The sequence below is a fragment of the Alosa alosa genome, chromosome 10 (assembly GCF_017589495.1).
Source record: "Alosa alosa isolate M-15738 ecotype Scorff River chromosome 10, AALO_Geno_1.1, whole genome shotgun sequence".
In the NCBI taxonomy this organism is placed as follows: domain Eukaryota; kingdom Metazoa; phylum Chordata; class Actinopteri; order Clupeiformes; family Clupeidae; genus Alosa; species Alosa alosa.
This window is the reverse complement of record NC_063198.1, coordinates 11,278,780-11,294,148: the sequence shown is the minus strand read 5'-3', so window position 1 is coordinate 11,294,148 and position 15,369 is coordinate 11,278,780. Positions and strand designations below refer to the sequence as shown.

Here is a 15,369-nt window from a genome sequence, read left to right as displayed (position 1 = left end):
AACAACCACTGTCAATAGATCACTAGGGAGAGATATTTAACACCCCTCCGTGTCAGAACCACAAAGCAGTAGAACCACAATATGAGACATGAGTATAATATCCCAGAGAAGAGCAGGGAGAATTTGGACATCCATCTACTGCGTAGTTACACACTGCATTACCAAGCAAGCAGGGGGTGATGTCCTCATTTCTATTTTATTTCCCCTCTCATATTCAAAAGACAGGCTCTATTATGTAATGTTCTTTACTGTTGCAATGCTTTTAGGGGTCGAAATATGAACACCACATGATTCTGAACATGTTGTATAATCATTTTGGCTGACATTTTGAAACATAGTCTTTCATGTTCCTCAAGCAACTGAACACCTTCAACACGGGCACAAACAGAACTCCAAATGATTTGTCATGACAGGTGTTTCCAGGTAGTGCAATTGCAAGTCGATTCACATTACAGATATCAACCCATGGTCTCGCAAGCTTTTAAAACTACTACTGTACATTTAGAATTCTGTCTTCCTCGAAAGTGAATCCATAACTTTCACCTTGTTCAAAGACTCCATTCACACAGCCCAGCCTTCACTAACTGTCAGTTTACAACAGCTTTTCTCTCTCTCTGAAGTACAAAGCCCTGAACTCTCCTTAACCCCTATCAGTGGCAGGGTTCAGCTTTAGAGACCACTGGCTAATTGCCTGTCCTGTTAGTAGCAGCCTGCCTGCCAGTGCTGCCTCTCTCACTCACACACACAGAGCGTGAGCACACACATACACACACACACCCACACACACCAAGCGTTGCACACACACACACACACACACACACACACACACACACCAACCATGCTCATACACACACACACACAGACACACACACACGCAGCGTGAGCACACACACACACACAGACACACCAAGCATGTTCATACACACACACGGAGCGTGAGCACACACACACACACACACACCGATCTGCCCTTCCCCTCCTGGTGCTGGCGCTGCCCTATTGATATTGTATAGTGTTGCTGATGGCCCAGCAGGCTTTTAATGAAGCATTGGATTAATAATGCAGCAGTGAGAGGCTCCTCTGGATCACGGCGGCCATTTGCGCCTTCCCATAGGGTCTGAGCCTAATGTGTAATCTATACCGGTGAGTTCACACATGCTGGCAGATGTGTCAAGGCATACACACACACACACACACACACACACACACACACACACACACACACAGGGTGCACACGTGTGTGATTACATGCAAGCACACATTTGCTCACACACACTCATGTGCAGACACATGCAGGCGTGTGCAGACACACACACTCACATATACACACACCCACATATACACACTCCCACCATGTAGACACACATGCATGCACAAATATACACACTCCCACACACATGCACACACAAATACACACACACACACACACCACTAGTAAATTGTAGTTTTTCATGACACTGCAGATCAAAGTTAAGTTCAAGGCTAAAATCAAGGCCCTATGCACCCAACACCACACTTATATTGGTAAAAGTGCTGATGTTTCTATTGTAAGATTAAACAGTTTTTTCCAACACTACCCTAATGCATAGGTACACGCACACACAGTGACTACTCCATGTGTAGTAATCTACAACTGGATAAATGTCTTCAATATAATCATTTGTGCTATTCCAGTAATTTTGCACATGGAACCATGTTACTGTCAACTGAGAAGATCATTACACACATATTCCAGCATTCAGCTGACAAGTGTTGCTTGCATTTGGAAAAAGGGTTATTGCAGAAAACAATTTCCTTTTGGTTCATATCCAACAGATGGAGATGCATAATATTTGCATGATTACATGTTATTACGTGTTTCACTCATGAGTGCCAAGTCAATCTGAACTGGAGGATAAATTCTGAACATCCGATGCCAGATGACAAGACAGACCGCTGGTTAGAAAATCCGTTATCATTTCAAAAGCTAGTACTCCACTGTGCTAATGAATACTGCTTCCACTACTGAATTAGTTATTTATGGTGTTCAGACTTTAAAATGTGTCCTCAAATAAATTCAAAATGAGACCTGTACTTCAAATACCATGAGTTTGTGTGACCTCTAGTTCATGAAGCAGATAGGAGCATCATGGGGCTGCCAGGCGAGAACTCGTGACTGGGGACGAGTGGCACATCTAAACGTGTGAGAGTCATTAATGAGCCTCATCAGTCGCCGTCTCCTCTCGGCTCTCCTCCCCGGCCACAAGGACGGCCACAATCCCGCAATCGATGGCTGGGTCAGCTGTGATCAGAGACAATTAAGCTCACGTTAGGCCCTGTCAAAACTCCAGCCGGGCAGAGAGCTGTGGAGCGGAGCGCAGGGACTTTGATCCTACCTAACCCCACACAGTCCTCTGAGCTCTACCTCATTAATGGAGGAGGATCACAAATCAGAGAGAGGAAGAGAGAGAGCAAAGGAAGAGATAACAGGAGAGAAGGCATAGAAGAGAAATGCAGAGGAAGATAGAAAGAGAGAGAGAAACAAGCGAGAGAGATAGAAGAACAATGAGGCAGGAAGAGAGAGAAGCAGTGTCAAAGGCGAGCCCCCAACTGAGTCCTCTCCCTGACATTCAAAAAACATCTACATTTATGGCTATGATTGAAATTAAATCCATATTGATCTCTGATGTTGAATACTTAGACTACTCAAAATGAAACATGACACGGACTGACACCACACTAGGACACCGTTGCACTGAGTGCCACCGATACATTTACCACCACTCCTCAATTTTGGAAAAATAACTAATAAAAGTTGAGGTGAGGTGCCCCCCTGTCAGTGCTCATGCCCTCCCCCCCCCCACCCGTTTCTCTCTGGCGCTGACCATGGAGAGAAGGGGGAAAAGAATGAAAGAAAGAGAATGGAAGGAACGTGGATGTGGAAGTGATTGAGGGTAGTGGGAGAATGTGAGACAGGTGGATTTATGCACATGGTGGGACAATATCCTGTACAAAAACACTTAAGCCCGACAAGGTCACATGACGTACAGTTCTAAAATCACACAAGCCCCTTTTCAGGTATACAAGCCAAATTGGCTTAAGCTGATTGAGCGATGGGGCCTCTCCTGTTGGCAGAGGCTCAGTTCAGGGTCATGCTTACTGAGCGCCGGGCGCTCCTAATTTCATTTCCAAATGAGTAGAGAGGGGAGAGGCAGGCTCGGGAGCCCTGTGCACCTGTGATTGCAGAGAGCGGGCCGGGCCGGCGTGATGGGTTCACTTGGGGAGATAAATGAGCTGTGATGGAGAAGCCGCTCCACAAACAAGCCCTGGGTCGTCAGCACAGCGCACACAGAGAAGAGAGAGGAAGAGGCTCCCGCAGGCATTCTTCATTCTCATCAGTTCACCATAAGTGTGTGTGTGTGCGTGCTTGCATGCATTTTGTGCATGCGTGTGTGTGCCTGTGTGTGTGTATGTGTGTGCGTCACAGACTGAGACAGAGCGAACGGCATGTGCCTGACCCTCTCTGTCTGAACAGGGTTCAGGGTAATGTCTCCTGTGTTGGTGATTAAACCTGCGGTGACCTGCACACCTCATGCTGAATTCATTTACATCAGAGACCCAGCGATCTGGTCTTATCGATTCAGAGAGGCTTTTCATCACAGTGAGACGCAAATGGGATACAACAAATTGAATTCCTTTGTGTGCTGGAAATTGGTGTGTTTGATAATGTGTCTAAATGGATGAATGCATTAATGAATGCAGGTAGACGGATTGTGTATGTGTGTGTGTGTGTCTGTGTGTGTGTGTGTGTGTGTGTGTGTCTGTCTGTGTGTATTGGGGTGCTGCTAAAGTAATAAATCTCTGTGAACAGCAGGTCCTTGCCCTCCCCCCATAAATAACCCTTTGCTGTCACCAGCCGGCAGGTCCTTTGGGGAGTCGGAAGCCACCGCTAGCCTGAGCATGCAGCTGCTGATAGATGGACCCTCAACCCATCACAGGCTTGCTGTTTAATGTACCCATTAGCCCTTTTATAAACCATCCTGATGGCCTTCATACACGTCTACATCTGTATCTACTTAATTACTTTCAAAAGTATATATTTTTCCTAGTCTTATGTTTGAAATGATGCTCCTATCAGCTCTTAAGGATTGATGAATAAGTAAGTAGCCAGGATAATAATAAAAATACCTAAGTATAGTTACTCATACTACACACCTTTGACTTTGTGTGTGTGTGTCAGGGATGGAAATGATCTTTTTTTCAAAATAAATGGTCCAGTTCTCCAGCCACTCATATTCTCCAAAATCCACCAGCCACTTTCATGTTTTAACAGCATTTGGCTGGTGGTGGCTGGAGGTCATTTCCATTTTGTGTGTATGTGTGTGTGTGTTGGGATGAGTCACTCCTTGACTATCACTTTGGAACGTCTGTCCCCTGTAATCTCCCTTTCTCCTCCTCTCTCTCTTCATCTGACTGTTTTTCTCTCCTGTCTCTTGTGTTGATTTTGTTTTTAAAATTACCTATGACCTTTTAAATGTCTAAATATATTGCTATTTTTTGACAAAAGGTTATGTCGGGATCATGGTTAACATATTAAAAAGATAATCTATCTGTCATAACATTAATCATCCTTCCAACATGGATGGATGATTAATGGTTTATGGGCAAGGTCTTTGGGAATTATTTTGCAGCTAAATTCTTATTGGCCCATTGGCACTTGTGTCACTTCCTTATACCTTATTAGATTGTCCCCAGCAGGACAAAAGCATACTGGAGAATAAGTAGCGTTACACACGCCGCCTTCCCAGAATGCCGTTCTGGCACCCAGCATGCCTGTCTGTGTGTGGCCCCGCGTGTTGGCAGTGGCGCCCAGGCCCTGCTGGGGTGCCTGGTTGAAAAGTGGGCACGAAGCCCACTGTTGACAAAGCCCGCTATCTCCTGCTGTCTGGCCATTTTGTGTGCACTCAGTGGAAAGAATCAATTATGCCGGCGTACAACAGACCATTTTAATATTTGACTCCTAATTATTTTTTTTCCGGATACCCTGCAGATGCACGGTAAGGCAGGGGAGGGAGGGATGCAGGGCAGAGCTGTGATGTTTCTGATCTGGAAAATGGGAAGTGGACAAATGTTGAAACATGAGACTCCTGTGAATGAGAGATGCTGTGTGTTTGAGCCGGCTCCACTCAGAGGGCAATCTCTTTCTCACTGAAACTGCCGGAAAAAGTGTTGGCAATGTACGGAGCAAAAAAAAAACATTTATGAAGAAATATCAAAGCACCTCATGCAATAACTTGCAAGACTTGTTCGGTTTCTTGTTCGTCCAACAGTAATGTTCCGTGCGGTGCAGTTACCCACATGGGGGAAAAGACTGTTTTTTTTTCCCACAGAGTTCTGAAACAACTGCAGTTCAACAATTTCTACTTTGAAGAAAAACAACGAAAGATAGGGAGAGAGAGAGAGACAGAGAGAGAGAGAGAGAGACAGAAAATCATTCTGTTTTTTTTTTTCGCCAGAGGCAGCCACCGCAGAGCAGTGGATGAAAAGGGAGCCAGGTGAGGGGTGATGCTCACGCCACTTTGAAGTGCAGATTGTGACTCAAACAGAATCCGAGAACACAGAGCTGTCACTCACCTGCCGAGCCTCTCCAGCCTCAGTGTACACAAAGGCTTAAATGAAGACCTCGTGCATGTGCAGCATTTACATCTCAGGTGCAAAAACATGGGCAATTATTCATCTTTTGTTTGAAGGCAGGATTTTACTTCCTTCTCCAACCACTCCTAGGCAGTGAGAGAGAGGTGAAAGTATTGTAAATCAGCTATGGTCATTTACCCAGGTGGATCTCGTATGTGTCTTTGTCCTATGCAAGCATGCTTTATCCTTGAATGATTTTTAATTCAATAAGGTCTGTCTAGGGACCTTTTGGGTTATCCTCAGATGTGACTTTCTACTGGGGGAGCACACCGCCCATGGCCGTTACCATTTGGCTAGGTGTAGATTGGGGTGCTCCTAATTAACGACCATCTTTGGAGGAAGGCTCTCTGAGTTAGAAGTAATCGCGCCCCCTTTTGATGCTGTAACTTGCATAAGATTTAGACTTGTCTTAAAAGTTTTGTGAATCAGAATCTTTCCTGTAAATGTACATACTGTGTGTTTCTTATGGTCATTTGTAATTTTGTTGTGTATCCCTTGTGTCTGTGGTTTGTAGTCAGAGTATCCTTGAATTCAATAGGAGCCTATCTCCAGGTGTGAAAACATTAATGTTTGTATAACGGTATGGGACCAGGCCTCTGAGATACATCCCATAACAAAGGGTGATCTGACTTGATGAAGGCCACATCCTCATCTTCCCTTTCTATTGCATATTCAAACTGGGTTGGACCTAGAGGTCACTCCTTCTTTTGTTTGTAACATAAGTTAGTATCAACCTCTGTATAGTTAGAGAATACTGGTGAAACCCACGATAGGGTGACACAAACATGCATCTCTCCCTTAATGGACTGCCCCTCATTGAAAATAATAAAAGCCTGGATCCTGATATTCCATCGTCCTGACTGAGTCTTAAGAGAAATATGGTAGTAAAAATATGCTATCAGAGGACATCCTCCCACTTTGCTTAAAGACGGAAGACATTGAGCATTAAACTTAGAGTGTGTCCCCTTGTCTTTGATGTATCTGACAGTAGTGAAATATCGATCAGTGCACACTGAAACTCTGTAAATATGGACTCTCTTCAAAATAGGGAATTTTAAGGACTAGTTTGTGCCAAACTCCATATGAGAGTGGAAAGGATTTAGGTTTGTTAAAGATATAAACTACAAACTACAAAGTCTGTAAACATAACCACCATGACCAAAGCAGCTACAAACTCTACCAACTATTAATGTGGTTTGACGCATTAGTTAGTTACTGCTGAATGTTCTGTTCACTTTGTGTGGTCATGAGAGTTGTTACTATTTCTGCCTGTGTGCTGCTATAGGCTTCAGTCCAGGGCAGCGTCAGATTCTACTCAGCCACCACCCACCAACACTTCACTCACATCAGAGAGATGAGAAAAGAGGCTGTCCTCATTCATTGTTCATCCTGACACACACACACACACACACACACAAACACATTGTTATCTGGTCTGATAACATGGCCAATTATTGCCTTGACTAGAATTCAAATGCATTTTCTATTCTGTTATCATACAGCCACTGTGAAAAAAAAAAGCAAGTTACACAAAACATGTTCATTGTCTGTCATACAACCAAATCTATTGAATCTTTATATGTACCTGTTGTCAGGGAGAATTGGAAAACGTGTTGCCAGCGAGACATTACAGTAAATCAGGAAGATAGTATCAGGTCTGCAGCTGCCTCTGAATGAGGACGTGGGATGTGTGTCCCAGATAAAAATCAGTCCATCCTCCATTGTGGCTCTGTTTTGTGCTCTTACGCCATTCTCCATTTCGGCTCTTCCCCAGCAGATGCCATGTTTGATTGTCTGCCTCCCACTGACAGATGCTAAACGGTTTGGTGGGTCCACCCTGTGTCTCATCGCCTAGACTCCTCCCACACAGATGCCGCCATGGCGACAGCTGAGGCGTCTGTCCTGGTAAAGCCGATGTCCCCGTCAACTCTTAAAACTCTCATTGCCACTGAATTCATGAGACATAGGACAGAATGGTTACCTAGTTACAGTCATTCGCTGGCATGAGTAATAGCTTTATTCACAAGTTTAATCCTCGTCTTTTTACCATGTTGTCACCTCTATGGTTGTCGCACGGGAGCTGTTTTCCGGAGATTCCATTCAAATTCAAATCCTTGCTTGGTCCTCGGCCTGGCCCGATATTCATGGAGGATGCCAGCCCAAAGAGCCATTAAATGTTACTGTCATTAGCATAAAGTAATTATACCCATCAAATGAATAAAGTAGAAGTGGGGGCTAATCACTGAGCACTATGCGGCCAGGCCTTTCTCCGAGCCCTGAGGTGAGTCATATCAGCTGGAAAATAGAATCACCAATTCAGCTATGGACAAAAAAACTCCTTCCTGTTCTTAAGTCATTATTCATATCTCACACTGCCTTCTTAAGCCTGCTGAGAGCTCATCTAGCCAGCTAAAGGCAACACACACACACTATAATGGACTTGTGCAGTATTCTTATATCATTCCTGTCACTCTTTCATGACAACAATATTTGTTTAATAGATTTACCACATCCAAAGGGATATTACAAATGTCAGAATAAGGTGATTTCTCTGCAATCTATCTCTAATGCAATTGTTACAAAAACTTGCCTTTACTGCTTTAATTGGAGAATATATTACCTGTGTTCTGACACTGAATTAAAAGAAGAACAACTCAATAGAAATGTGTCAACCTGGAAACAGCTCAGGAAAGTTTAATGAGTTTATGTGACGTGTTTCAAATCCAATTTTCCATGCAACTCTTTGTCAGGCAAATCAGTTGAAACGCAGCTGACTTGTGAAGGTTCATATTTCTGTCAGCTGTGACAGCATCACTCAGCTTTGGAGGCCCTGGTGAGTCATGCCAGCTCACCAACTGGCAGGACGAGAGCCCAGAAGCACTGTCGGATCCAGCCAGTGATGCTCGAAAGTGATTCACGTCAGGGGAATAGAGAGGATGTGTTGTTCCAATAACCCAGCTGAATACAGGAGAACTCTCTCCATGAGAGAGGGAGTGAAAGGGAGAGAGAGGTGAGAGAAATATGTTTTTTTTTCTTCAGGAATGACAAGAATAAAAATTAGATTGGAAGTGAAGCTACAATTGACACTTTTCAGACACGAGAGAATTATGCAACACACAGAAGGGTGTTTAAGGAGAAATTTCAGCAAGAAACAGATACAGCATAAACAATTGCAGCTGTACCTAGCGCTGCGTGTTAGGGTTTGAATTTCAGCTATAGACCATCCACACTGACAGCTCTGGTACACCCTGCAGCAAGAGCAGGTAATCATCTGAGATATCATACCGGTGTTGATATTTAAAGGTTGTTTCAAGGACACAACAAATATGTATTACTTCAGGCCTCAGACATTTGAGTGGACGTCTTCTGGACAAAATTTCGCCAAACAATTTCTGTCTGTCTGTCTAGGAAGTGACTCCTGCATCAGCTAATCCAGCTGCCCTCGGGCTACGCTGCTTTTGTTGGGCGTGTTCAGATCTCCTCCCATTGATCTTAGAACCCTTTCTCAGAACCAATTAGGGTCTCACGCGTACCCCTGCTGTGTGTGGGTCTCAAGGCATGCTGGGATTCTTCTCTCTCTCTGTGTTGATCCCCGTCTCTCACACAAAAGGCTCAGAGCATCCTGAACTCATCATGCTAAGGAAGAGACTTACGTTACTTACTTTCACTTACTTTTTAGGAAGTTTACAGGACATTTTTTTTTTTTAAAAGTTAACAGACTTCTGACAAAAAGGAGATAGGACACGTCAATCATTCTATCCTTTCTAGAATATGCAGTAACTTAAGTGAACTTAAGTGCTTTAACACAGAAAGCTTGGGAATCAAGAGTATCAGGTTTGTTGGTTAGGACAGCGTGCACAGCAGTCCTAACCTCTAATCCTCACGCTTTGTAGATGAGAGCAAATCCAGTTTCAGAGATCTATCACTCCATAAGCATTATCAGAAAGGCACGCCACTGGAGTCAACTGTGAGGTGAAGTGTAGAGAGGGAATCAGATAGAGAGAGGGATAGATAAAAGACAACGAAAAAAAAGAAAGATCTCACAGGTAAAAAGCTCAAGAGGGACAGACGGAATGCTTTGTTTCTTATAAAGTTCCAATTTCGAGGTCTTAGGAATTTCAGAGCAAATGTGTTGTGAGTTTCCAAAAAAAAGCACATGATTATTAATGAGGAATAGATGATTGGTGGTAGCTTGTCTGGATGACTGCATCTACACAAATTAATACTACTTTTGTTGCAGATCAACCTGATCCACCATGATTTGACCCACCATGTCCATTAGCATGCTCACGTCCTGCCTAGTTTAAAGGGCCCAAGCCCAGGGCGAGTAATTACACTAATGACAGTGTCTCTTTATGGCCCTCTTGGATCCACGTCTCCACCCGTAGTCACTTGGGCGCCTTTAGAGCAAACCTCCATTTTACGGCTACATCCTGCTAGCTTTTAATCACCCATTCCATTCCACCCATGGCCACTTCTCACCCAGCGGAGGGCCACTAATGCTATCTGGCGCGCTGGCGATCGATGCCTCCCCATCATGTGGGGATGGCTTGTTTGCACTCTGGTTCAATAGGAGGAAGGGGGACGCGGATGCAGCTGATAGCGGCTGTGGCGTCGTTAGTTCTCTCAGTGATGATTGGCATCCTCGTGCCAGTGGAGATGCTGACCTTCAGCACTCACTCACTCGGCAAGCCTACCCTATTAACACGACAGCATGAGGAATGGAGGAATGGGGTTGCCTCTAATGGCTATAGAGAAAACCTCAACGCCAAACCATCTGTAATCAAAGTGGGCATAAGCTCATGACTTGGTGCATTTGGCGTACATTAAAACAGTGAATCCACTTCCTGTTACTTCCACAAGCAGTATCTTCTTTGTTATATCTTGTGGCAATTGCCATGTGCAATATTATACAATATGGAATAAAATTAGGAATGATCTGTGCGTTCCATGGCAGAGTGGTGTGGGGCGCAGGTTTACAGGGCTGTAGAGGCCTCTATTCACTAGCGTACAGAGTGGACACAATTCCTTTATTGCTCTGTAATCTTAAGTGGTCACTAACGGTGAGGTTCCAAGTAAAACAATCAAACTAGCCCCTCTGAGGCTCGTGAACTATGTTCTTGAAATGCAATCTGGCAGCAAGTCAGAGACAGATGGAAAAGGTGAAAGAAAGATCAGACTGCTAACTAACACTGAGGCACTGAGAAAGGCAGAACTTGTGGTATAATGCCACGTAATGCATACAAAACAGAGTCAAGCACAGCACACAGTACAGCGCTATTCTCTGCATGCTGTCTGATCAAATATTGATAAGAGGACAGAATGATTTATTCAGCGCTTCAGCTAAACTTATTTTTTTATGAAAGGAGAGGAACACTGTCAGAATTGTCCTAATTTTAAATTCTCACATACATTGGACCAGATTCTTCTCCCACACACACTGACAGCCGACATGAAAGCTCTCTCTGTTTCGACTTCTCAACAGACATATATTGAGAGACATATATTCAACAAAGCATTAGGCAAAGCATGTCTGTGACATGGTGATGACAAAAATAAGTGAAATAAAAAAGTAATTGCAGCATTGAAGGTGTTTTAATGAAGGCAAGCATATAACTTGCAGAGCAGTTCCTTTTTTGTGAAAAAGAAAAAACTTTTCCATTCCCTCAGCAGATCCGGTTATCCTGAAGGCAGAGAGTGTTCCATATGCTCTTTCATTGTTGTGCAACCTAAACAACACATTCACCCTCCTGAGGCATGTTGAAAAGCAAACTTAAAAGAGTGTAAGAAACTAGACCAATGTATGAAAGCTGTCATAGTTTTGAAAGATCAAACACCTTCTGTTGCTGATTTGGCCAGTTTGTCAAATAGAAATGCGATGGAATTTGACATATATAATCATATTTAATCATATGCTGTCAGAATAATGCAGATGTCCAAAGAATACCAGAATGTCAGCATGTATTTCAAATCCAGTTTGTTGCATCAAAATATAATTAAAATATTATACACAAATGTTGATACCTTTAGTTTGAATTAGTTTGTACCATCTACAAGGTCTGGTACAGAAAGCCCACAAAATCCCATATGGAATAATGGTTGTCTGTTGTGCTGATTAATTAGTATCAGTCACTAATAAACAAATCAACAAAGTCACTATTTAACAACATTTAATGTAATTCTAGCCCTATCTATCAACTATCCAGTTATGGCTTGTTATTAACCATCAATTATTAGCATGTCTGTCTGCTTACCCTGACTATACACTGACCTCAACCCAAACATCAGAAAAGGCTACTTGTATTCCTCAATTTAAAAAAAACATGTCAACAAAGAGTTTACTGTTTATAATGGCTTATTTAAGTGATGTTAGACCTTTTGTATATAACAGGCATTGTTATAATATAAACACGAAAAGTGAATTCATAATTATTCAGGGTAAAGCAGGTGATGTGACACTGCATACGTCATTCACCGTATATTTTATTGTAACTGCTGATAGTTCATGCACTTCATGTATGCGTTTTTGAATAGTTGTGTAATCTGAGATACTGTAGCTATGTAGCCATGATGTTATTTTAAGGAGAGGAGATGAACCCATATGCAGCAGACACCTGAGCAAAAGCATGAATATTTATAAAGGAGCATAATATCTGAGGCCGACCACCACCACGCCACAGAAAGCCTTTTCTCCCCTCGCATTCCCCATCCCCAGTGAACCACTTAAATTCAATCAGAAATCGGAAATCATACACATCATACAACATAGGAGGATGAGTGAACTCAGCTTTGATTAGGAGTATTTGAAGTTTGCTTCGAGTTAGTCTGAGGATGTGTGTGGATGTGGATGTAAATAAAAGTATTAATTCCCACAAAGTATGAGAGAGAGAAAGGGAGAGAGAGTGTGTGTGTGTTTGTAGCTGTTGGCTGGCTATCCCTCAGGGTGAGCAGGTGAGGTGGCCTCTGACAGCAGCAGGACCTGAGGGTGTGTGTGTGTGTGTGTAGATCTTCCTCCTTGGCAGAAAGGAGGCCAGTTGATGTGGGGGTTAGCTCAGCGCTAGCAGAGAGCCCGCTAAATAATGGATGAGTGAACCAGGGATCTCTTTAGCTCAACCACCTCTGCCACAGAAACGCTACGTCACCCATGCTAACACACACACACACACACACACCCTCCCCCAAACACTCACATTCTCCCATACTCACACAGACTCACCCATATCCCCCAAAACACACACAAACACACACACACACACATTTAAAAAAACCTCTATCTACTCATACACATGCACATCACACCACATTTATCTAGACTTAAACCTAATTCTGTCATGCTAAGTAATAAACACAAAAGCACACACTGTGTAGATGCTCCAGTTACACCATAATGTTATCTATGCATGGGTACCACAGAATGTCCACACAATATTTCACACACAACTCTCTGTTATAGACCCAAAACACTGCAATCATTTCTTGACCATTCTTGAACAGACTTTAGCCGACAGCAAAGCACAGCAAGTCCACCAAAATCACTGACCTTAAGAACTACACCGACATACAAACACCCAGCAACAGCATCAATATTTTACCCTTTGACTAGGCAGCGTCTGCATAAGTCATCCACAATCAGAGATCACACCACCCCCATGACCTACTTGACCTGACAGAGGCCCCAGCTAGGAGAACCTTTTAGGGGGCTGAGAGCCAGAAGTGAACTCAATTACTCTCAGCGTACTTCACATATTCACCACCAAACCTACACCAAACTGCCCAGTGACGGCCGATGCATAAATTGAAAACCAAATATGTCCTGATTTAAATTGACTTTCATTGATGAAGCTTGGAATGTTGTGCTATGTGTGCTAAGCCGAATGTGTTGAATTTAATATCAATATTACAAAAATGGCGGATGATATGCACAGAGACCAAGGAAAGAAAACAGAAATTCACGGCTCACTTCAGAAAATTAATTTTGATGTTTTTAACTCCCAGACCTCCGTTTTCTCCAGATTACATAAGCCACCCACAAGTCAGATGTCAGGAAAGTGCCCTCAGTGGACTAGAGTCATTGCGCCGAGACAATGGCAAAACCGCACTCCATGTCAGGAAGATTCAAAATGTCGAAAAACCGAGGCTCAATATTCTTTCACTCAAAAGCCAAAAATCAGATATGTAAGCCTTTATTCATGTAACATCCAGTATGGTCCATGGCATGAGAACCTAAAACCAACTGAGCGAAAAAGTGAAAGGGATTATGAGGCGAACCTCGTGGCTGAGGAACCCGGACTTGTCTGGGAAGCCAGACGTTCTCCACCACTGCTCCACCATTTTACCAACCCAAGCAGCGCAGTGTTATGGCCACACCATAAAACAACCACATTTTCCTCAGAAACAAGGCAAAAACTTCACTGTTTTCTAACCGACCTGAACCCACACAACAGCCAAAAGACACAGACACAGTAGCACTGTACATGAACTCTGAACAGTAAGTCAGTTATTGAAACTCTTTTACGCGTCCACGAAGCAGACTTTATCACAAGCCCCCCATGTGTGGTGAGCACATGTGGACTCATAGACTTACTCTCTCTCTCTCTCTCTCACACACACACACACACACACACACACACACACACACACACACACACAGAAGCAGACCGATGGATGGGAAGAGCGCGGCAGTAATGAAAACAAAGTGCTCGGGCGTAAAGTAGGGCAGAAGCAGCAGCAGCAGCAGCAGTACATAGAGGCTCCAGGCAGCTTACCTCCTCTCCTCACTTCAGCTGTGGTGGGTCCCTCGCTGCTCCCTGCAGGATGAATGTCCACGTAGTGAGGACAGCAACACCTGTCCCCCCACACACACCCCGCCTCCTACACACACACACCCCTTCACACACAGACGCGCACGGTCGTCCTCTCGGTTCCAGTCCAGCTGTCTGTCCAGCTTGCTGCCCTTTCCCGTCTGCACGTCCCCCCCCTTCTGTCCTGTTTCTGTGTGAGTGGGAGTGCGAGTGGGAGAGGAGACAGACAGCCGGCTGATATAGACACACGGGAGCGTGAAAGGAGGGAGGCGTGGTTCCACCGGCCATAAAGAAAGGAGGGAGGGAGGGAGAGAGAGAGAGAGGAGGAGGAGGAGGAGTGGTCCCTCTATATACAATTCAATTTCTTCCTTCTCCCTTTGCGCTCTGGTGCACCGACTCAGTTTTACTCTCAGCGGCCACCACACTGTCCAACCCCACCACACCCACCCCACCCAAACTCTCGCTCTCTCTCTCATACCTCACCCAAACTCTCTCTCTCTCTCATACCTCACCCAAACTCTCTCTCTCATACCCCACCCAAACTCTCTCTCTCTCTCTTTCATACTGACTATTTCTCATTCTCCACTTTCCTCTTTAGCCACACTTGTAGACAGATATTTTCTCAATTGCAGTCAGTATCTGTCATGCAATACTCATACACTCTCTCTGTTGCTTTCTCTCTTTCCTTCCTCTCTCTCTCTCTCTCTCACACCGTCCCTCACCCTCTCTCTTTCTACTATCTCTTTCCCTCACTTTCTCTCCTCCACTTTCCCTTTCTCTCTCTCTTCTCTCTTTCTTTCTCCCTCTTTCGCTGCTCTTTGAGCACTCATTCATCCAGCTGCAGTGGGAGTGAATCGGGCCAATGGCAGCCATCTGCTGGAGCCTGTGAACATTC

The 15,369-nt window shown here is 44.1% G+C and overlaps 1 protein-coding gene across 2 annotated transcripts in view; it reads right to left on the bottom strand.

Moving 5' to 3' along the window:
• Positions 1 to 14,711, bottom strand: part of sulf2a (sulfatase 2a) — a 41,736-nt gene extending 27,025 nt beyond the window's left edge. The window contains exon 1 of one of the 2 annotated variants that reach the window (XM_048255877.1): positions 14,439 to 14,711. The gene's annotated coding sequence lies outside the window, so the exon portion shown is untranslated. Of the gene's footprint in view, positions 1 to 7,258; positions 7,464 to 14,438 lie in introns of those variants that run through there. The other variant, XM_048255879.1, reaches the window with a different exon arrangement.
• Between the last annotated feature and the right edge of the window lie 658 nt (positions 14,712 to 15,369).